General features: G+C 48.4%; 17 non-coding genes across 17 annotated transcripts; all 17 read left to right on the top strand.

Moving 5' to 3' along the window:
- The first annotated feature begins 52 nt into the window (after positions 1-52).
- On the top strand, positions 53-171 carry LOC126214586 (5S ribosomal RNA). Its single transcript, XR_007542031.1, has one exon. It is a non-coding gene; the product is annotated as a 5S ribosomal RNA (ribosomal RNA).
- A 1188-nt stretch (positions 172-1359) lies between these two features.
- On the top strand, positions 1360-1478 carry LOC126214585 (5S ribosomal RNA). The gene has a single exon (XR_007542030.1). It is a non-coding gene; the product is annotated as a 5S ribosomal RNA (ribosomal RNA).
- Positions 1479-2667: 1189 nt separating this feature from the next.
- Positions 2668-2786, top strand: LOC126214584 (5S ribosomal RNA). Its single transcript, XR_007542029.1, has one exon. It is a non-coding gene; the product is annotated as a 5S ribosomal RNA (ribosomal RNA).
- Positions 2787-3974: 1188 nt separating this feature from the next.
- LOC126214583 (5S ribosomal RNA) lies at positions 3975-4093 on the top strand. Its single transcript, XR_007542028.1, has one exon. It is a non-coding gene; the product is annotated as a 5S ribosomal RNA (ribosomal RNA).
- Positions 4094-5281: 1188 nt separating this feature from the next.
- LOC126214582 (5S ribosomal RNA) lies at positions 5282-5400 on the top strand. The gene has a single exon (XR_007542027.1). It is a non-coding gene; the product is annotated as a 5S ribosomal RNA (ribosomal RNA).
- A 1188-nt stretch (positions 5401-6588) lies between these two features.
- On the top strand, positions 6589-6707 carry LOC126214581 (5S ribosomal RNA). Its single transcript, XR_007542026.1, has one exon. It is a non-coding gene; the product is annotated as a 5S ribosomal RNA (ribosomal RNA).
- Positions 6708-7894: 1187 nt separating this feature from the next.
- LOC126214579 (5S ribosomal RNA) lies at positions 7895-8013 on the top strand. Its single transcript, XR_007542025.1, has one exon. It is a non-coding gene; the product is annotated as a 5S ribosomal RNA (ribosomal RNA).
- Positions 8014-9200: 1187 nt separating this feature from the next.
- LOC126214578 (5S ribosomal RNA) lies at positions 9201-9319 on the top strand. The gene has a single exon (XR_007542024.1). It is a non-coding gene; the product is annotated as a 5S ribosomal RNA (ribosomal RNA).
- Positions 9320-10505: 1186 nt separating this feature from the next.
- On the top strand, positions 10506-10624 carry LOC126214577 (5S ribosomal RNA). The gene has a single exon (XR_007542023.1). It is a non-coding gene; the product is annotated as a 5S ribosomal RNA (ribosomal RNA).
- Positions 10625-11811: 1187 nt separating this feature from the next.
- Positions 11812-11930, top strand: LOC126214576 (5S ribosomal RNA). Its single transcript, XR_007542022.1, has one exon. It is a non-coding gene; the product is annotated as a 5S ribosomal RNA (ribosomal RNA).
- Positions 11931-13118: 1188 nt separating this feature from the next.
- LOC126214574 (5S ribosomal RNA) lies at positions 13119-13237 on the top strand. The gene has a single exon (XR_007542020.1). It is a non-coding gene; the product is annotated as a 5S ribosomal RNA (ribosomal RNA).
- A 1187-nt stretch (positions 13238-14424) lies between these two features.
- LOC126214573 (5S ribosomal RNA) lies at positions 14425-14543 on the top strand. The gene has a single exon (XR_007542019.1). It is a non-coding gene; the product is annotated as a 5S ribosomal RNA (ribosomal RNA).
- A 1187-nt stretch (positions 14544-15730) lies between these two features.
- LOC126214572 (5S ribosomal RNA) lies at positions 15731-15849 on the top strand. The gene has a single exon (XR_007542018.1). It is a non-coding gene; the product is annotated as a 5S ribosomal RNA (ribosomal RNA).
- A 1186-nt stretch (positions 15850-17035) lies between these two features.
- Positions 17036-17154, top strand: LOC126214571 (5S ribosomal RNA). Its single transcript, XR_007542017.1, has one exon. It is a non-coding gene; the product is annotated as a 5S ribosomal RNA (ribosomal RNA).
- A 1187-nt stretch (positions 17155-18341) lies between these two features.
- Positions 18342-18460, top strand: LOC126214570 (5S ribosomal RNA). Its single transcript, XR_007542016.1, has one exon. It is a non-coding gene; the product is annotated as a 5S ribosomal RNA (ribosomal RNA).
- A 1186-nt stretch (positions 18461-19646) lies between these two features.
- LOC126214567 (5S ribosomal RNA) lies at positions 19647-19765 on the top strand. The gene has a single exon (XR_007542014.1). It is a non-coding gene; the product is annotated as a 5S ribosomal RNA (ribosomal RNA).
- A 1187-nt stretch (positions 19766-20952) lies between these two features.
- On the top strand, positions 20953-21071 carry LOC126214566 (5S ribosomal RNA). The gene has a single exon (XR_007542013.1). It is a non-coding gene; the product is annotated as a 5S ribosomal RNA (ribosomal RNA).
- Positions 21072-21993: the final 922 nt, after the last annotated feature.

Here is a 21993-nt window from a genome sequence, read left to right as displayed (position 1 = left end):
TTTGGGAGGAGAGCCGAATGCGAATTCTGCCGTGCGCCTACAGTATACGTGTGCCAACGGCCATACCATGTTAAATACACCGGTTCTCGTCCGATCACCGAAGTTAAGCAACATCGGGCCCGGTTAGTACTTGGATGGGTGACCGCCTGGGAACATCGGGTGCTGTTGGCTCTCCCTTCTTTTTTTTTCCTTTTTATGTCGCTACTCCTGCCAGCCCTCTCGCCATACTACCCTTCTGTTAAAAAAAAATAAAAAATAAAAAAAGGAAAAAAAACAAAAAAGCAAAAAACAAAAAAAATGAAAAAATAAATAAATAAAAAATAAATTAAAAAAAAGAAAAAAAGGTGCTGTTGGCTCCCCTTCCTTTTTTTTCCTTTTTATGTCGCTACTCCTGCCAGCCCTCTTGCCATACTACCCTTCTGTTGTGACAAAGACGTTTCCTTAAGCATTTTAAACTACTGTAATGGTGCGAAAACAAAAATAAAATAAAATAAAATAAATATGAGCCAATAAAAATGGTACTTTTGGCTCCCCTGCATTTTTGCTTTTTAAGTCGCTATCCTGCCAGCAGTCGTTTCATACTACCTTTCTGTCATGACAAAGATGCTTTCTTAAGCATTTTAAACTAATGCAACGGTACGATAATGCGGTAATTAACTCAGTTTGAGGGAGAATGTGCTAACGAAGTTTGCCGGGAAGTCTTTGAAAACGATAAAACAGCACGAATCTGCCCTGAAATGCGTCAGCGCCTATTGTTGTGCTGCACCGTAAAGTTCCAAATTTGATTTGTAATCATAAATTTTTTCTTTAGTCGCGTCGTCTAGTCCCGCAGACGTTTGTCGTGCTTGCGCCGTCATATGGACCACGACCCGAGCGGCAGCGAGCGGCAGTCGAGCAAAGTCGGGCCAAGTCGGGACGGGGACAGGGATAGGAAAGGTGCGAATGCACTGCCAACTACGCAAACACCCGGTGTGAGGCGAGGAAGCTCACATCGCTACCAGTGGCGCCCTCCAGCACGACACTGCCACACCCCGCACAGACCATACGCCGGTCGGCCGCGCGCCAGCCCCCCGCTGGACACCAGGGACGAGATGCGCCTTCCGCGTGTGTCGAAGGTTGCACGCGACAAGCGAATGACAGGAGGTGCAACGAGCAGCTGCGCGTCTCACACACGCGACGGCGCGCCCGCCAATTGGGCAATCGTTCTGCTGGGACGTCGGGCGCGCACTCCGCGCCGTCCTCGAGGAACTCGCTGCTGCGGAAGGAGGTGCTTTCGTCAAATGCGGCCGAAAACTAACATTTTGTGTGTTGGGAGGAGAGCCGAATGCGAATTCTGCCGTGCGCCTACAGTATACGTGTGCCAACGGCCATACCATGTTAAATACACCGGTTCTCGTCCGATCACCGAAGTTAAGCAACATCGGGCCCGGTTAGTACTTGGATGGGTGACCGCCTGGGAACATCGGGTGCTGTTGGCTCTCCCTTCTTTTTTTTTCCTTTTTATGTCGCTACTCCTGCCAGCCCTCTCGCCATACTACCCTTCTGTTAAAAAAAAATAAAAAATAAAAAAAGGAAAAAAAACAAAAAAAGCAAAAAACAAAAAAAATGAAAAAATAAATAAATAAAAAATAAATTAAAAAAAAGAAAAAAAGGTGCTGTTGGCTCCCCTTCCTTTTTTTTCCTTTTTATGTCGCTACTCCTGCCAGCCCTCTTGCCATACTACCCTTCTGTTGTGACAAAGACGTTTCCTTAAGCATTTTAAACTACTGTAATGGTGCGAAAACAAAAATAAAATAAAATAAAATAAATATGAGCCAATAAAAATGGTACTTTTGGCTCCCCTGCATTTTTGCTTTTTAAGTCGCTATCCTGCCAGCAGTCGTTTCATACTACCTTTCTGTCATGACAAAGATGCTTTCTTAAGCATTTTAAACTAATGCAACGGTACGATAATGCGGTAATTAACTCAGTTTGAGGGAGAATGTGCTAACGAAGTTTGCCGGGAAGTCTTTGAAAACGATAAAACAGCACGAATCTGCCCTGAAATGCGTCAGCGCCTATTGTTGTGCTGCACCGTAAAGTTCCAAATTTGATTTGTAATCATAAATTTTTTCTTTAGTCGCGTCGTCTAGTCCCGCAGACGTTTGTCGTGCTTGCGCCGTCATATGGACCACGACCCGAGCGGCAGCGAGCGGCAGTCGAGCAAAGTCGGGCCAAGTCGGGACGGGGACAGGGATAGGAAAGGTGCGAATGCACTGCCAACTACGCAAACACCCGGTGTGAGGCGAGGAAGCTCACATCGCTACCAGTGGCGCCCTCCAGCACGACACTGCCACACCCCGCACAGACCATACGCCGGTCGGCCGCGCGCCAGCCCCCCGCTGGACACCAGGGACGAGATGCGCCTTCCGCGTGTGTCGAAGGTTGCACGCGACAAGCGAATGACAGGAGGTGCAACGAGCAGCTGCGCGTCTCACACACGCGACGGCGCGCCCGCCAATTGGGCAATCGTTCTGCTGGGACGTCGGGCGCGCACTCCGCGCCGTCCTCGAGGAACTCGCTGCTGCGGAAGGAGGTGCTTTCGTCAAATGCGGCCGAAAACTAACATTTTGTGTGTTGGGAGGAGAGCCGAATGCGAATTCTGCCGTGCGCCTACAGTATACGTGTGCCAACGGCCATACCATGTTAAATACACCGGTTCTCGTCCGATCACCGAAGTTAAGCAACATCGGGCCCGGTTAGTACTTGGATGGGTGACCGCCTGGGAACATCGGGTGCTGTTGGCTCTCCCTTCTTTTTTTTTCCTTTTTATGTCGCTACTCCTGCCAGCCCTCTCGCCATACTACCCTTCTGTTAAAAAAAAATAAAAAATAAAAAAAGGAAAAAAAACAAAAAAGCAAAAAACAAAAAAAATGAAAAAATAAATAAATAAAAAATAAATTAAAAAAAAGAAAAAAAGGTGCTGTTGGCTCCCCTTCCTTTTTTTTCCTTTTTATGTCGCTACTCCTGCCAGCCCTCTTGCCATACTACCCTTCTGTTGTGACAAAGACGTTTCCTTAAGCATTTTAAACTACTGTAATGGTGCGAAAACAAAAATAAAATAAAATAAAATAAATATGAGCCAATAAAAATGGTACTTTTGGCTCCCCTGCATTTTTGCTTTTTAAGTCGCTATCCTGCCAGCAGTCGTTTCATACTACCTTTCTGTCATGACAAAGATGCTTTCTTAAGCATTTTAAACTAATGCAACGGTACGATAATGCGGTAATTAACTCAGTTTGAGGGAGAATGTGCTAACGAAGTTTGCCGGGAAGTCTTTGAAAACGATAAAACAGCACGAATCTGCCCTGAAATGCGTCAGCGCCTATTGTTGTGCTGCACCGTAAAGTTCCAAATTTGATTTGTAATCATAAATTTTTTCTTTAGTCGCGTCGTCTAGTCCCGCAGACGTTTGTCGTGCTTGCGCCGTCATATGGACCACGACCCGAGCGGCAGCGAGCGGCAGTCGAGCAAAGTCGGGCCAAGTCGGGACGGGGACAGGGATAGGAAAGGTGCGAATGCACTGCCAACTACGCAAACACCCGGTGTGAGGCGAGGAAGCTCACATCGCTACCAGTGGCGCCCTCCAGCACGACACTGCCACACCCCGCACAGACCATACGCCGGTCGGCCGCGCGCCAGCCCCCCGCTGGACACCAGGGACGAGATGCGCCTTCCGCGTGTGTCGAAGGTTGCACGCGACAAGCGAATGACAGGAGGTGCAACGAGCAGCTGCGCGTCTCACACACGCGACGGCGCGCCCGCCAATTGGGCAATCGTTCTGCTGGGACGTCGGGCGCGCACTCCGCGCCGTCCTCGAGGAACTCGCTGCTGCGGAAGGAGGTGCTTTCGTCAAATGCGGCCGAAAACTAACATTTTGTGTGTTGGGAGGAGAGCCGAATGCGAATTCTGCCGTGCGCCTACAGTATACGTGTGCCAACGGCCATACCATGTTAAATACACCGGTTCTCGTCCGATCACCGAAGTTAAGCAACATCGGGCCCGGTTAGTACTTGGATGGGTGACCGCCTGGGAACATCGGGTGCTGTTGGCTCTCCCTTCTTTTTTTTTCCTTTTTATGTCGCTACTCCTGCCAGCCCTCTCGCCATACTACCCTTCTGTTAAAAAAAAATAAAAAATAAAAAAAGGAAAAAAAACAAAAAAGCAAAAAACAAAAAAAATGAAAAAATAAATAAATAAAAAATAAATTAAAAAAAAGAAAAAAAGGTGCTGTTGGCTCCCCTTCCTTTTTTTTCCTTTTTATGTCGCTACTCCTGCCAGCCCTCTTGCCATACTACCCTTCTGTTGTGACAAAGACGTTTCCTTAAGCATTTTAAACTACTGTAATGGTGCGAAAACAAAAATAAAATAAAATAAAATAAATATGAGCCAATAAAAATGGTACTTTTGGCTCCCCTGCATTTTTGCTTTTTAAGTCGCTATCCTGCCAGCAGTCGTTTCATACTACCTTTCTGTCATGACAAAGATGCTTTCTTAAGCATTTTAAACTAATGCAACGGTACGATAATGCGGTAATTAACTCAGTTTGAGGGAGAATGTGCTAACGAAGTTTGCCGGGAAGTCTTTGAAAACGATAAAACAGCACGAATCTGCCCTGAAATGCGTCAGCGCCTATTGTTGTGCTGCACCGTAAAGTTCCAAATTTGATTTGTAATCATAAATTTTTTCTTTAGTCGCGTCGTCTAGTCCCGCAGACGTTTGTCGTGCTTGCGCCGTCATATGGACCACGACCCGAGCGGCAGCGAGCGGCAGTCGAGCAAAGTCGGGCCAAGTCGGGACGGGGACAGGGATAGGAAAGGTGCGAATGCACTGCCAACTACGCAAACACCCGGTGTGAGGCGAGGAAGCTCACATCGCTACCAGTGGCGCCCTCCAGCACGACACTGCCACACCCCGCACAGACCATACGCCGGTCGGCCGCGCGCCAGCCCCCCGCTGGACACCAGGGACGAGATGCGCCTTCCGCGTGTGTCGAAGGTTGCACGCGACAAGCGAATGACAGGAGGTGCAACGAGCAGCTGCGCGTCTCACACACGCGACGGCGCGCCCGCCAATTGGGCAATCGTTCTGCTGGGACGTCGGGCGCGCACTCCGCGCCGTCCTCGAGGAACTCGCTGCTGCGGAAGGAGGTGCTTTCGTCAAATGCGGCCGAAAACTAACATTTTGTGTGTTGGGAGGAGAGCCGAATGCGAATTCTGCCGTGCGCCTACAGTATACGTGTGCCAACGGCCATACCATGTTAAATACACCGGTTCTCGTCCGATCACCGAAGTTAAGCAACATCGGGCCCGGTTAGTACTTGGATGGGTGACCGCCTGGGAACATCGGGTGCTGTTGGCTCTCCCTTCTTTTTTTTTCCTTTTTATGTCGCTACTCCTGCCAGCCCTCTCGCCATACTACCCTTCTGTTAAAAAAAAATAAAAAATAAAAAAAGGAAAAAAAACAAAAAAGCAAAAAACAAAAAAAATGAAAAAATAAATAAATAAAAAATAAATTAAAAAAAAGAAAAAAAGGTGCTGTTGGCTCCCCTTCCTTTTTTTTCCTTTTTATGTCGCTACTCCTGCCAGCCCTCTTGCCATACTACCCTTCTGTTGTGACAAAGACGTTTCCTTAAGCATTTTAAACTACTGTAATGGTGCGAAAACAAAAATAAAATAAAATAAAATAAATATGAGCCAATAAAAATGGTACTTTTGGCTCCCCTGCATTTTTGCTTTTTAAGTCGCTATCCTGCCAGCAGTCGTTTCATACTACCTTTCTGTCATGACAAAGATGCTTTCTTAAGCATTTTAAACTAATGCAACGGTACGATAATGCGGTAATTAACTCAGTTTGAGGGAGAATGTGCTAACGAAGTTTGCCGGGAAGTCTTTGAAAACGATAAAACAGCACGAATCTGCCCTGAAATGCGTCAGCGCCTATTGTTGTGCTGCACCGTAAAGTTCCAAATTTGATTTGTAATCATAAATTTTTTCTTTAGTCGCGTCGTCTAGTCCCGCAGACGTTTGTCGTGCTTGCGCCGTCATATGGACCACGACCCGAGCGGCAGCGAGCGGCAGTCGAGCAAAGTCGGGCCAAGTCGGGACGGGGACAGGGATAGGAAAGGTGCGAATGCACTGCCAACTACGCAAACACCCGGTGTGAGGCGAGGAAGCTCACATCGCTACCAGTGGCGCCCTCCAGCACGACACTGCCACACCCCGCACAGACCATACGCCGGTCGGCCGCGCGCCAGCCCCCCGCTGGACACCAGGGACGAGATGCGCCTTCCGCGTGTGTCGAAGGTTGCACGCGACAAGCGAATGACAGGAGGTGCAACGAGCAGCTGCGCGTCTCACACACGCGACGGCGCGCCCGCCAATTGGGCAATCGTTCTGCTGGGACGTCGGGCGCGCACTCCGCGCCGTCCTCGAGGAACTCGCTGCTGCGGAAGGAGGTGCTTTCGTCAAATGCGGCCGAAAACTAACATTTTGTGTGTTGGGAGGAGAGCCGAATGCGAATTCTGCCGTGCGCCTACAGTATACGTGTGCCAACGGCCATACCATGTTAAATACACCGGTTCTCGTCCGATCACCGAAGTTAAGCAACATCGGGCCCGGTTAGTACTTGGATGGGTGACCGCCTGGGAACATCGGGTGCTGTTGGCTCTCCCTTCTTTTTTTTTCCTTTTTATGTCGCTACTCCTGCCAGCCCTCTCGCCATACTACCCTTCTGTTAAAAAAAATAAAAAATAAAAAAAGGAAAAAAAACAAAAAAGCAAAAAACAAAAAAAATGAAAAAATAAATAAATAAAAAATAAATTAAAAAAAAGAAAAAAAGGTGCTGTTGGCTCCCCTTCCTTTTTTTTCCTTTTTATGTCGCTACTCCTGCCAGCCCTCTTGCCATACTACCCTTCTGTTGTGACAAAGACGTTTCCTTAAGCATTTTAAACTACTGTAATGGTGCGAAAACAAAAATAAAATAAAATAAAATAAATATGAGCCAATAAAAATGGTACTTTTGGCTCCCCTGCATTTTTGCTTTTTAAGTCGCTATCCTGCCAGCAGTCGTTTCATACTACCTTTCTGTCATGACAAAGATGCTTTCTTAAGCATTTTAAACTAATGCAACGGTACGATAATGCGGTAATTAACTCAGTTTGAGGGAGAATGTGCTAACGAAGTTTGCCGGGAAGTCTTTGAAAACGATAAAACAGCACGAATCTGCCCTGAAATGCGTCAGCGCCTATTGTTGTGCTGCACCGTAAAGTTCCAAATTTGATTTGTAATCATAAATTTTTTCTTTAGTCGCGTCGTCTAGTCCCGCAGACGTTTGTCGTGCTTGCGCCGTCATATGGACCACGACCCGAGCGGCAGCGAGCGGCAGTCGAGCAAAGTCGGGCCAAGTCGGGACGGGGACAGGGATAGGAAAGGTGCGAATGCACTGCCAACTACGCAAACACCCGGTGTGAGGCGAGGAAGCTCACATCGCTACCAGTGGCGCCCTCCAGCACGACACTGCCACACCCCGCACAGACCATACGCCGGTCGGCCGCGCGCCAGCCCCCCGCTGGACACCAGGGACGAGATGCGCCTTCCGCGTGTGTCGAAGGTTGCACGCGACAAGCGAATGACAGGAGGTGCAACGAGCAGCTGCGCGTCTCACACACGCGACGGCGCGCCCGCCAATTGGGCAATCGTTCTGCTGGGACGTCGGGCGCGCACTCCGCGCCGTCCTCGAGGAACTCGCTGCTGCGGAAGGAGGTGCTTTCGTCAAATGCGGCCGAAAACTAACATTTTGTGTGTTGGGAGGAGAGCCGAATGCGAATTCTGCCGTGCGCCTACAGTATACGTGTGCCAACGGCCATACCATGTTAAATACACCGGTTCTCGTCCGATCACCGAAGTTAAGCAACATCGGGCCCGGTTAGTACTTGGATGGGTGACCGCCTGGGAACATCGGGTGCTGTTGGCTCTCCCTTCTTTTTTTTTCCTTTTTATGTCGCTACTCCTGCCAGCCCTCTCGCCATACTACCCTTCTGTTAAAAAAAATAAAAAATAAAAAAAGGAAAAAAAACAAAAAAGCAAAAAACAAAAAAAATGAAAAAATAAATAAATAAAAAATAAATTAAAAAAAAGAAAAAAAGGTGCTGTTGGCTCCCCTTCCTTTTTTTTCCTTTTTATGTCGCTACTCCTGCCAGCCCTCTTGCCATACTACCCTTCTGTTGTGACAAAGACGTTTCCTTAAGCATTTTAAACTACTGTAATGGTGCGAAAACAAAAATAAAATAAAATAAAATAAATATGAGCCAATAAAAATGGTACTTTTGGCTCCCCTGCATTTTTGCTTTTTAAGTCGCTATCCTGCCAGCAGTCGTTTCATACTACCTTTCTGTCATGACAAAGATGCTTTCTTAAGCATTTTAAACTAATGCAACGGTACGATAATGCGGTAATTAACTCAGTTTGAGGGAGAATGTGCTAACGAAGTTTGCCGGGAAGTCTTTGAAAACGATAAAACAGCACGAATCTGCCCTGAAATGCGTCAGCGCCTATTGTTGTGCTGCACCGTAAAGTTCCAAATTTGATTTGTAATCATAAATTTTTTCTTTAGTCGCGTCGTCTAGTCCCGCAGACGTTTGTCGTGCTTGCGCCGTCATATGGACCACGACCCGAGCGGCAGCGAGCGGCAGTCGAGCAAAGTCGGGCCAAGTCGGGACGGGGACAGGGATAGGAAAGGTGCGAATGCACTGCCAACTACGCAAACACCCGGTGTGAGGCGAGGAAGCTCACATCGCTACCAGTGGCGCCCTCCAGCACGACACTGCCACACCCCGCACAGACCATACGCCGGTCGGCCGCGCGCCAGCCCCCCGCTGGACACCAGGGACGAGATGCGCCTTCCGCGTGTGTCGAAGGTTGCACGCGACAAGCGAATGACAGGAGGTGCAACGAGCAGCTGCGCGTCTCACACACGCGACGGCGCGCCCGCCAATTGGGCAATCGTTCTGCTGGGACGTCGGGCGCGCACTCCGCGCCGTCCTCGAGGAACTCGCTGCTGCGGAAGGAGGTGCTTTCGTCAAATGCGGCCGAAAACTAACATTTTGTGTGTTGGGAGGAGAGCCGAATGCGAATTCTGCCGTGCGCCTACAGTATACGTGTGCCAACGGCCATACCATGTTAAATACACCGGTTCTCGTCCGATCACCGAAGTTAAGCAACATCGGGCCCGGTTAGTACTTGGATGGGTGACCGCCTGGGAACATCGGGTGCTGTTGGCTCTCCCTTCTTTTTTTTTCCTTTTTATGTCGCTACTCCTGCCAGCCCTCTCGCCATACTACCCTTCTGTTAAAAAAAATAAAAAATAAAAAAAGGAAAAAAAACAAAAAAGCAAAAAACAAAAAAATGAAAAAATAAATAAATAAAAAATAAATTAAAAAAAAGAAAAAAAGGTGCTGTTGGCTCCCCTTCCTTTTTTTTCCTTTTTATGTCGCTACTCCTGCCAGCCCTCTTGCCATACTACCCTTCTGTTGTGACAAAGACGTTTCCTTAAGCATTTTAAACTACTGTAATGGTGCGAAAACAAAAATAAAATAAAATAAAATAAATATGAGCCAATAAAAATGGTACTTTTGGCTCCCCTGCATTTTTGCTTTTTAAGTCGCTATCCTGCCAGCAGTCGTTTCATACTACCTTTCTGTCATGACAAAGATGCTTTCTTAAGCATTTTAAACTAATGCAACGGTACGATAATGCGGTAATTAACTCAGTTTGAGGGAGAATGTGCTAACGAAGTTTGCCGGGAAGTCTTTGAAAACGATAAAACAGCACGAATCTGCCCTGAAATGCGTCAGCGCCTATTGTTGTGCTGCACCGTAAAGTTCCAAATTTGATTTGTAATCATAAATTTTTTCTTTAGTCGCGTCGTCTAGTCCCGCAGACGTTTGTCGTGCTTGCGCCATCATATGGACCACGACCCGAGCGGCAGCGAGCGGCAGTCGAGCAAAGTCGGGCCAAGTCGGGACGGGGACAGGGATAGGAAAGGTGCGAATGCACTGCCAACTACGCAAACACCCGGTGTGAGGCGAGGAAGCTCACATCGCTACCAGTGGCGCCCTCCAGCACGACACTGCCACACCCCGCACAGACCATACGCCGGTCGGCCGCGCGCCAGCCCCCCGCTGGACACCAGGGACGAGATGCGCCTTCCGCGTGTGTCGAAGGTTGCACGCGACAAGCGAATGACAGGAGGTGCAACGAGCAGCTGCGCGTCTCACACACGCGACGGCGCGCCCGCCAATTGGGCAATCGTTCTGCTGGGACGTCGGGCGCGCACTCCGCGCCGTCCTCGAGGAACTCGCTGCTGCGGAAGGAGGTGCTTTCGTCAAATGCGGCCGAAAACTAACATTTTGTGTGTTGGGAGGAGAGCCGAATGCGAATTCTGCCGTGCGCCTACAGTATACGTGTGCCAACGGCCATACCATGTTAAATACACCGGTTCTCGTCCGATCACCGAAGTTAAGCAACATCGGGCCCGGTTAGTACTTGGATGGGTGACCGCCTGGGAACATCGGGTGCTGTTGGCTCTCCCTTCTTTTTTTTTCCTTTTTATGTCGCTACTCCTGCCAGCCCTCTCGCCATACTACCCTTCTGTTAAAAAAAATAAAAAATAAAAAAAGGAAAAAAAACAAAAAAGCAAAAAACAAAAAAAATGAAAAAATAAATAAATAAAAAATAAATTAAAAAAAAGAAAAAAAGGTGCTGTTGGCTCCCCTTCCTTTTTTTTCCTTTTTATGTCGCTACTCCTGCCAGCCCTCTTGCCATACTACCCTTCTGTTGTGACAAAGACGTTTCCTTAAGCATTTTAAACTACTGTAATGGTGCGAAAACAAAAATAAAATAAAATAAAATAAATATGAGCCAATAAAAATGGTACTTTTGGCTCCCCTGCATTTTTGCTTTTTAAGTCGCTATCCTGCCAGCAGTCGTTTCATACTACCTTTCTGTCATGACAAAGATGCTTTCTTAAGCATTTTAAACTAATGCAACGGTACGATAATGCGGTAATTAACTCAGTTTGAGGGAGAATGTGCTAACGAAGTTTGCCGGGAAGTCTTTGAAAACGATAAAACAGCACGAATCTGCCCTGAAATGCGTCAGCGCCTATTGTTGTGCTGCACCGTAAAGTTCCAAATTTGATTTGTAATCATAAATTTTTTCTTTAGTCGCGTCGTCTAGTCCCGCAGACGTTTGTCGTGCTTGCGCCGTCATATGGACCACGACCCGAGCGGCAGCGAGCGGCAGTCGAGCAAAGTCGGGCCAAGTCGGGACGGGGACAGGGATAGGAAAGGTGCGAATGCACTGCCAACTACGCAAACACCCGGTGTGAGGCGAGGAAGCTCACATCGCTACCAGTGGCGCCCTCCAGCACGACACTGCCACACCCCGCACAGACCATACGCCGGTCGGCCGCGCGCCAGCCCCCCGCTGGACACCAGGGACGAGATGCGCCTTCCGCGTGTGTCGAAGGTTGCACGCGACAAGCGAATGACAGGAGGTGCAACGAGCAGCTGCGCGTCTCACACACGCGACGGCGCGCCCGCCAATTGGGCAATCGTTCTGCTGGGACGTCGGGCGCGCACTCCGCGCCGTCCTCGAGGAACTCGCTGCTGCGGAAGGAGGTGCTTTCGTCAAATGCGGCCGAAAACTAACATTTTGTGTGTTGGGAGGAGAGCCGAATGCGAATTCTGCCGTGCGCCTACAGTATACGTGTGCCAACGGCCATACCATGTTAAATACACCGGTTCTCGTCCGATCACCGAAGTTAAGCAACATCGGGCCCGGTTAGTACTTGGATGGGTGACCGCCTGGGAACATCGGGTGCTGTTGGCTCTCCCTTCTTTTTTTTTCCTTTTTATGTCGCTACTCCTGCCAGCCCTCTCGCCATACTACCCTTCTGTTAAAAAAAAATAAAAAATAAAAAAAGGAAAAAAAACAAAAAAGCAAAAAACAAAAAAAATGAAAAAATAAATAAATAAAAAATAAATTAAAAAAAAGAAAAAAAGGTGCTGTTGGCTCCCCTTCCTTTTTTTTCCTTTTTATGTCGCTACTCCTGCCAGCCCTCTTGCCATACTACCCTTCTGTTGTGACAAAGACGTTTCCTTAAGCATTTTAAACTACTGTAATGGTGCGAAAACAAAAATAAAATAAAATAAAATAAATATGAGCCAATAAAAATGGTACTTTTGGCTCCCCTGCATTTTTGCTTTTTAAGTCGCTATCCTGCCAGCAGTCGTTTCATACTACCTTTCTGTCATGACAAAGATGCTTTCTTAAGCATTTTAAACTAATGCAACGGTACGATAATGCGGTAATTAACTCAGTTTGAGGGAGAATGTGCTAACGAAGTTTGCCGGGAAGTCTTTGAAAACGATAAAACAGCACGAATCTGCCCTGAAATGCGTCAGCGCCTATTGTTGTGCTGCACCGTAAAGTTCCAAATTTGATTTGTAATCATAAATTTTTTCTTTAGTCGCGTCGTCTAGTCCCGCAGACGTTTGTCGTGCTTGCGCCGTCATATGGACCACGACCCGAGCGGCAGCGAGCGGCAGTCGAGCAAAGTCGGGCCAAGTCGGGACGGGGACAGGGATAGGAAAGGTGCGAATGCACTGCCAACTACGCAAACACCCGGTGTGAGGCGAGGAAGCTCACATCGCTACCAGTGGCGCCCTCCAGCACGACACTGCCACACCCCGCACAGACCATACGCCGGTCGGCCGCGCGCCAGCCCCCCGCTGGACACCAGGGACGAGATGCGCCTTCCGCGTGTGTCGAAGGTTGCACGCGACAAGCGAATGACAGGAGGTGCAACGAGCAGCTGCGCGTCTCACACACGCGACGGCGCGCCCGCCAATTGGGCAATCGTTCTGCTGGGACGTCGGGCGCGCACTCCGCGCCGTCCTCGAGGAACTCGCTGCTGCGGAAGGAGGTGCTTTCGTCAAATGCGGCCGAAAACTAACATTTTGTGTGTTGGGAGGAGAGCCGAATGCGAATTCTGCCGTGCGCCTACAGTATACGTGTGCCAACGGCCATACCATGTTAAATACACCGGTTCTCGTCCGATCACCGAAGTTAAGCAACATCGGGCCCGGTTAGTACTTGGATGGGTGACCGCCTGGGAACATCGGGTGCTGTTGGCTCTCCCTTCTTTTTTTTTCCTTTTTATGTCGCTACTCCTGCCAGCCCTCTCGCCATACTACCCTTCTGTTAAAAAAAATAAAAAATAAAAAAAGGAAAAAAAACAAAAAAGCAAAAAACAAAAAAAATGAAAAAATAAATAAATAAAAAATAAATTAAAAAAAAGAAAAAAAGGTGCTGTTGGCTCCCCTTCCTTTTTTTTCCTTTTTATGTCGCTACTCCTGCCAGCCCTCTTGCCATACTACCCTTCTGTTGTGACAAAGACGTTTCCTTAAGCATTTTAAACTACTGTAATGGTGCGAAAACAAAAATAAAATAAAATAAAATAAATATGAGCCAATAAAAATGGTACTTTTGGCTCCCCTGCATTTTTGCTTTTTAAGTCGCTATCCTGCCAGCAGTCGTTTCATACTACCTTTCTGTCATGACAAAGATGCTTTCTTAAGCATTTTAAACTAATGCAACGGTACGATAATGCGGTAATTAACTCAGTTTGAGGGAGAATGTGCTAACGAAGTTTGCCGGGAAGTCTTTGAAAACGATAAAACAGCACGAATCTGCCCTGAAATGCGTCAGCGCCTATTGTTGTGCTGCACCGTAAAGTTCCAAATTTGATTTGTAATCATAAATTTTTTCTTTAGTCGCGTCGTCTAGTCCCGCAGACGTTTGTCGTGCTTGCGCCGTCATATGGACCACGACCCGAGCGGCAGCGAGCGGCAGTCGAGCAAAGTCGGGCCAAGTCGGGACGGGGACAGGGATAGGAAAGGTGCGAATGCACTGCCAACTACGCAAACACCCGGTGTGAGGCGAGGAAGCTCACATCGCTACCAGTGGCGCCCTCCAGCACGACACTGCCACACCCCGCACAGACCATACGCCGGTCGGCCGCGCGCCAGCCCCCCGCTGGACACCAGGGACGAGATGCGCCTTCCGCGTGTGTCGAAGGTTGCACGCGACAAGCGAATGACAGGAGGTGCAACGAGCAGCTGCGCGTCTCACACACGCGACGGCGCGCCCGCCAATTGGGCAATCGTTCTGCTGGGACGTCGGGCGCGCACTCCGCGCCGTCCTCGAGGAACTCGCTGCTGCGGAAGGAGGTGCTTTCGTCAAATGCGGCCGAAAACTAACATTTTGTGTGTTGGGAGGAGAGCCGAATGCGAATTCTGCCGTGCGCCTACAGTATACGTGTGCCAACGGCCATACCATGTTAAATACACCGGTTCTCGTCCGATCACCGAAGTTAAGCAACATCGGGCCCGGTTAGTACTTGGATGGGTGACCGCCTGGGAACATCGGGTGCTGTTGGCTCTCCCTTCTTTTTTTTTCCTTTTTATGTCGCTACTCCTGCCAGCCCTCTCGCCATACTACCCTTCTGTTAAAAAAAATAAAAAATAAAAAAAGGAAAAAAAACAAAAAAGCAAAAAACAAAAAAAATGAAAAAATAAATAAATAAAAAATAAATTAAAAAAAAGAAAAAAAGGTGCTGTTGGCTCCCCTTCCTTTTTTTTCCTTTTTATGTCGCTACTCCTGCCAGCCCTCTTGCCATACTACCCTTCTGTTGTGACAAAGACGTTTCCTTAAGCATTTTAAACTACTGTAATGGTGCGAAAACAAAAATAAAATAAAATAAAATAAATATGAGCCAATAAAAATGGTACTTTTGGCTCCCCTGCATTTTTGCTTTTTAAGTCGCTATCCTGCCAGCAGTCGTTTCATACTACCTTTCTGTCATGACAAAGATGCTTTCTTAAGCATTTTAAACTAATGCAACGGTACGATAATGCGGTAATTAACTCAGTTTGAGGGAGAATGTGCTAACGAAGTTTGCCGGGAAGTCTTTGAAAACGATAAAACAGCACGAATCTGCCCTGAAATGCGTCAGCGCCTATTGTTGTGCTGCACCGTAAAGTTCCAAATTTGATTTGTAATCATAAATTTTTTCTTTAGTCGCGTCGTCTAGTCCCGCAGACGTTTGTCGTGCTTGCGCCGTCATATGGACCACGACCCGAGCGGCAGCGAGCGGCAGTCGAGCAAAGTCGGGCCAAGTCGGGACGGGGACAGGGATAGGAAAGGTGCGAATGCACTGCCAACTACGCAAACACCCGGTGTGAGGCGAGGAAGCTCACATCGCTACCAGTGGCGCCCTCCAGCACGACACTGCCACACCCCGCACAGACCATACGCCGGTCGGCCGCGCGCCAGCCCCCCGCTGGACACCAGGGACGAGATGCGCCTTCCGCGTGTGTCGAAGGTTGCACGCGACAAGCGAATGACAGGAGGTGCAACGAGCAGCTGCGCGTCTCACACACGCGACGGCGCGCCCGCCAATTGGGCAATCGTTCTGCTGGGACGTCGGGCGCGCACTCCGCGCCGTCCTCGAGGAACTCGCTGCTGCGGAAGGAGGTGCTTTCGTCAAATGCGGCCGAAAACTAACATTTTGTGTGTTGGGAGGAGAGCCGAATGCGAATTCTGCCGTGCGCCTACAGTATACGTGTGCCAACGGCCATACCATGTTAAATACACCGGTTCTCGTCCGATCACCGAAGTTAAGCAACATCGGGCCCGGTTAGTACTTGGATGGGTGACCGCCTGGGAACATCGGGTGCTGTTGGCTCTCCCTTCTTTTTTTTTCCTTTTTATGTCGCTACTCCTGCCAGCCCTCTCGCCATACTACCCTTCTGTTAAAAAAAATAAAAAATAAAAAAAGGAAAAAAAACAAAAAAGCAAAAAACAAAAAAATGAAAAAATAAATAAATAAAAAATAAATTAAAAAAAAGAAAAAAAGGTGCTGTTGGCTCCCCTTCCTTTTTTTTCCTTTTTATGTCGCTACTCCTGCCAGCCCTCTTGCCATACTACCCTTCTGTTGTGACAAAGACGTTTCCTTAAGCATTTTAAACTACTGTAATGGTGCGAAAACAAAAATAAAATAAAATAAAATAAATATGAGCCAATAAAAATGGTACTTTTGGCTCCCCTGCATTTTTGCTTTTTAAGTCGCTATCCTGCCAGCAGTCGTTTCATACTACCTTTCTGTCATGACAAAGATGCTTTCTTAAGCATTTTAAACTAATGCAACGGTACGATAATGCGGTAATTAACTCAGTTTGAGGGAGAATGTGCTAACGAAGTTTGCCGGGAAGTCTTTGAAAACGATAAAACAGCACGAATCTGCCCTGAAATGCGTCAGCGCCTATTGTTGTGCTGCACCGTAAAGTTCCAAATTTGATTTGTAATCATAAATTTTTTCTTTAGTCGCGTCGTCTAGTCCCGCAGACGTTTGTCGTGCTTGCGCCGTCATATGGACCACGACCCGAGCGGCAGCGAGCGGCAGTCGAGCAAAGTCGGGCCAAGTCGGGACGGGGACAGGGATAGGAAAGGTGCGAATGCACTGCCAACTACGCAAACACCCGGTGTGAGGCGAGGAAGCTCACATCGCTACCAGTGGCGCCCTCCAGCACGACACTGCCACACCCCGCACAGACCATACGCCGGTCGGCCGCGCGCCAGCCCCCCGCTGGACACCAGGGACGAGATGCGCCTTCCGCGTGTGTCGAAGGTTGCACGCGACAAGCGAATGACAGGAGGTGCAACGAGCAGCTGCGCGTCTCACACACGCGACGGCGCGCCCGCCAATTGGGCAATCGTTCTGCTGGGACGTCGGGCGCGCACTCCGCGCCGTCCTCGAGGAACTCGCTGCTGCGGAAGGAGGTGCTTTCGTCAAATGCGGCCGAAAACTAACATTTTGTGTGTTGGGAGGAGAGCCGAATGCGAATTCTGCCGTGCGCCTACAGTATACGTGTGCCAACGGCCATACCATGTTAAATACACCGGTTCTCGTCCGATCACCGAAGTTAAGCAACATCGGGCCCGGTTAGTACTTGGATGGGTGACCGCCTGGGAACATCGGGTGCTGTTGGCTCTCCCTTCTTTTTTTTTCCTTTTTATGTCGCTACTCCTGCCAGCCCTCTCGCCATACTACCCTTCTGTTAAAAAAAATAAAAAATAAAAAAAGGAAAAAAAACAAAAAAGCAAAAAACAAAAAAAATGAAAAAATAAATAAATAAAAAATAAATTAAAAAAAAGAAAAAAAGGTGCTGTTGGCTCCCCTTCCTTTTTTTTCCTTTTTATGTCGCTACTCCTGCCAGCCCTCTTGCCATACTACCCTTCTGTTGTGACAAAGACGTTTCCTTAAGCATTTTAAACTACTGTAATGGTGCGAAAACAAAAATAAAATAAAATAAAATAAATATGAGCCAATAAAAATGGTACTTTTGGCTCCCCTGCATTTTTGCTTTTTAAGTCGCTATCCTGCCAGCAGTCGTTTCATACTACCTTTCTGTCATGACAAAGATGCTTTCTTAAGCATTTTAAACTAATGCAACGGTACGATAATGCGGTAATTAACTCAGTTTGAGGGAGAATGTGCTAACGAAGTTTGCCGGGAAGTCTTTGAAAACGATAAAACAGCACGAATCTGCCCTGAAATGCGTCAGCGCCTATTGTTGTGCTGCACCGTAAAGTTCCAAATTTGATTTGTAATCATAAATTTTTTCTTTAGTCGCGTCGTCTAGTCCCGCAGACGTTTGTCGTGCTTGCGCCGTCATATGGACCACGACCCGAGCGGCAGCGAGCGGCAGTCGAGCAAAGTCGGGCCAAGTCGGGACGGGGACAGGGATAGGAAAGGTGCGAATGCACTGCCAACTACGCAAACACCCGGTGTGAGGCGAGGAAGCTCACATCGCTACCAGTGGCGCCCTCCAGCACGACACTGCCACACCCCGCACAGACCATACGCCGGTCGGCCGCGCGCCAGCCCCCCGCTGGACACCAGGGACGAGATGCGCCTTCCGCGTGTGTCGAAGGTTGCACGCGACAAGCGAATGACAGGAGGTGCAACGAGCAGCTGCGCGTCTCACACACGCGACGGCGCGCCCGCCAATTGGGCAATCGTTCTGCTGGGACGTCGGGCGCGCACTCCGCGCCGTCCTCGAGGAACTCGCTGCTGCGGAAGGAGGTGCTTTCGTCAAATGCGGCCGAAAACTAACATTTTGTGTGTTGGGAGGAGAGCCGAATGCGAATTCTGCCGTGCGCCTACAGTATACGTGTGCCAACGGCCATACCATGTTAAATACACCGGTTCTCGTCCGATCACCGAAGTTAAGCAACATCGGGCCCGGTTAGTACTTGGATGGGTGACCGCCTGGGAACATCGGGTGCTGTTGGCTCTCCCTTCTTTTTTTTTCCTTTTTATGTCGCTACTCCTGCCAGCCCTCTCGCCATACTACCCTTCTGTTAAAAAAAATAAAAAATAAAAAAAGGAAAAAAAACAAAAAAGCAAAAAACAAAAAAATGAAAAAATAAATAAATAAAAAATAAATTAAAAAAAAGAAAAAAAGGTGCTGTTGGCTCCCCTTCCTTTTTTTTCCTTTTTATGTCGCTACTCCTGCCAGCCCTCTTGCCATACTACCCTTCTGTTGTGACAAAGACGTTTCCTTAAGCATTTTAAACTACTGTAATGGTGCGAAAACAAAAATAAAATAAAATAAAATAAATATGAGCCAATAAAAATGGTACTTTTGGCTCCCCTGCATTTTTGCTTTTTAAGTCGCTATCCTGCCAGCAGTCGTTTCATACTACCTTTCTGTCATGACAAAGATGCTTTCTTAAGCATTTTAAACTAATGCAACGGTACGATAATGCGGTAATTAACTCAGTTTGAGGGAGAATGTGCTAACGAAGTTTGCCGGGAAGTCTTTGACAACGATAAAACAGCACGAATCTGCCCTGAAATGCGTCAGCGCCTATTGTTGTGCTGCACCGTAAAGTTCCAAATTTGATTTGTAATCATAAATTTTTTCTTTAGTCGCGTCGTCTAGTCCCGCAGACGTTTGTCGTGCTTGCGCCGTCATATGGACCACGACCCGAGCGGCAGCGAGCGGCAGTCGAGCAAAGTCGGGCCAAGTCGGGACGGGGACAGGGATAGGAAAGGTGCGAATGCACTGCCAACTACGCAAACACCCGGTGTGAGGCGAGGAAGCTCACATCGCTACCAGTGGCGCCCTCCAGCACGACACTGCCACACCCCGCACAGACCATACGCCGGTCGGCCGCGCGCCAGCCCCCCGCTGGACACCAGGGACGAGATGCGCCTTCCGCGTGTGTCGAAGGTTGCACGCGACAAGCGAATGACAGGAGGTGCAACGAGCAGCTGCGCGTCTCACACACGCGACGGCGCGCCCGCCAATTGGGCAATCGTTCTGCTGGGACGTCGGGCGCGCACTCCGCGCCGTCCTCGAGGAACTCGCTGCTGCGGAAGGAGGTGCTTTCGTCAAATGCGGCCGAAAACTAACATTTTGTGTGTTGGGAGGAGAGCCGAATGCGAATTCTGCCGTGCGCCTACAGTATACGTGTGCCAACGGCCATACCATGTTAAATACACCGGTTCTCGTCCGATCACCGAAGTTAAGCAACATCGGGCCCGGTTAGTACTTGGATGGGTGACCGCCTGGGAACATCGGGTGCTGTTGGCTCTCCCTTCTTTTTTTTTCCTTTTTATGTCGCTACTCCTGCCAGCCCTCTCGCCATACTACCCTTCTGTTAAAAAAAATAAAAAATAAAAAAAGGAAAAAAAACAAAAAAGCAAAAAACAAAAAAAATGAAAAAATAAATAAATAAAAAATAAATTAAAAAAAAGAAAAAAAGGTGCTGTTGGCTCCCCTTCCTTTTTTTTCCTTTTTATGTCGCTACTCCTGCCAGCCCTCTTGCCATACTACCCTTCTGTTGTGACAAAGACGTTTCCTTAAGCATTTTAAACTACTGTAATGGTGCGAAAACAAAAATAAAATAAAATAAAATAAATATGAGCCAATAAAAATGGTACTTTTGGCTCCCCTGCATTTTTGCTTTTTAAGTCGCTATCCTGCCAGCAGTCGTTTCATACTACCTTTCTGTCATGACAAAGATGCTTTCTTAAGCATTTTAAACTAATGCAACGGTACGATAATGCGGTAATTAACTCAGTTTGAGGGAGAATGTGCTAACGAAGTTTGCCGGGAAGTCTTTGAAAACGATAAAACAGCACGAATCTGCCCTGAAATGCGTCAGCGCCTATTGTTGTGCTGCACCGTAAAGTTCCAAATTTGATTTGTAATCATAAATTTTTTCTTTAGTCGCGTCGTCTAGTCCCGCAGACGTTTGTCGTGCTTGCGCCGTCATATGGACCACGACCCGAGCGGCAGCGAGCGGCAGTCGAGCAAAGTCGGGCCAAGTCGGGACGGGGACAGGGATAGGAAAGGTGCGAATGCACTGCCAACTACGCAAACACCCGGTGTGAGGCGAGGAAGCTCACATCGCTACCAGTGGCGCCCTCCAGCACGACACTGCCACACCCCGCACAGACCATACGCCGGTCGGCCGCGCGCCAGCCCCCCGCTGGACACCAGGGACGAGATGCGCCTTCCGCGTGTGTCGAAGGTTGCACGCGACAAGCGAATGACAGGAGGTGCAACGAGCAGCTGCGCGTCTCACACACGCGACGGCGCGCCCGCCAATTGGGCAATCGTTCTGCTGGGACGTCGGGCGCGCACTCCGCGCCGTCCTCGAGGAACTCGCTGCTGCGGAAGGAGGTGCTTTCGTCAAATGCGGCCGAAAACTAACATTTTGTGTGTTGGGAGGAGAGCCGAATGCGAATTCTGCCGTGCGCCTACAGTATACGTGTGCCAACGGCCATACCATGTTAAATACACCGGTTCTCGTCCGATCACCGAAGTTAAGCAACATCGGGCCCGGTTAGTACTTGGATGGGTGACCGCCTGGGAACATCGGGTGCTGTTGGCTCTCCCTTCTTTTTTTTTCCTTTTTATGTCGCTACTCCTGCCAGCCCTCTCGCCATACTACCCTTCTGTTAAAAAAAATAAAAAATAAAAAAAGGAAAAAAAACAAAAAAGCAAAAAACAAAAAAATGAAAAAATAAATAAATAAAAAATAAATTAAAAAAAAGAAAAAAAGGTGCTGTTGGCTCCCCTTCCTTTTTTTCCTTTTTATGTCGCTACTCCTGCCAGCCCTCTTGCCATACTACCCTTCTGTTGTGACAAAGACGTTTCCTTAAGCATTTTAAACTACTGTAATGGTGCGAAAACAAAAATAAAATAAAATAAAATAAATATGAGCCAATAAAAATGGTACTTTTGGCTCCCCTGCATTTTTGCTTTTTAAGTCGCTATCCTGCCAGCAGTCGTTTCATACTACCTTTCTGTCATGACAAAGATGCTTTCTTAAGCATTTTAAACTAATGCAACGGTACGATAATGCGGTAATTAACTCAGTTTGAGGGAGAATGTGCTAACGAAGTTTGCCGGGAAGTCTTTGAAAACGATAAAACAGCACGAATCTGCCCTGAAATGCGTCAGCGCCTATTGTTGTGCTGCACCGTAAAGTTCCAAATTTGATTTGTAATCATAAATTTTTTCTTTAGTCGCGTCGTCTAGTCCCGCAGACGTTTGTCGTGCTTGCGCCGTCATATGGACCACGACCCGAGCGGCAGCGAGCGGCAGTCGAGCAAAGTCGGGCCAAGTCGGGACGGGGACAGGGATAGGAAAGGTGCGAATGCACTGCCAACTACGCAAACACCCGGTGTGAGGCGAGGAAGCTCACATCGCTACCAGTGGCGCCCTCCAGCACGACACTGCCACACCCCGCACAGACCATACGCCGGTCGGCCGCGCGCCAGCCCCCCGCTGGACACCAGGGACGAGATGCG

The sequence above is a fragment of the Schistocerca nitens genome, chromosome 11, assembly GCF_023898315.1.
Source record: "Schistocerca nitens isolate TAMUIC-IGC-003100 chromosome 11, iqSchNite1.1, whole genome shotgun sequence".
Taxonomy (NCBI): Eukaryota; Metazoa; Arthropoda; class Insecta; order Orthoptera; family Acrididae; genus Schistocerca; species Schistocerca nitens.
This window is presented reverse-complemented; position numbering and strand designations above follow the sequence as displayed.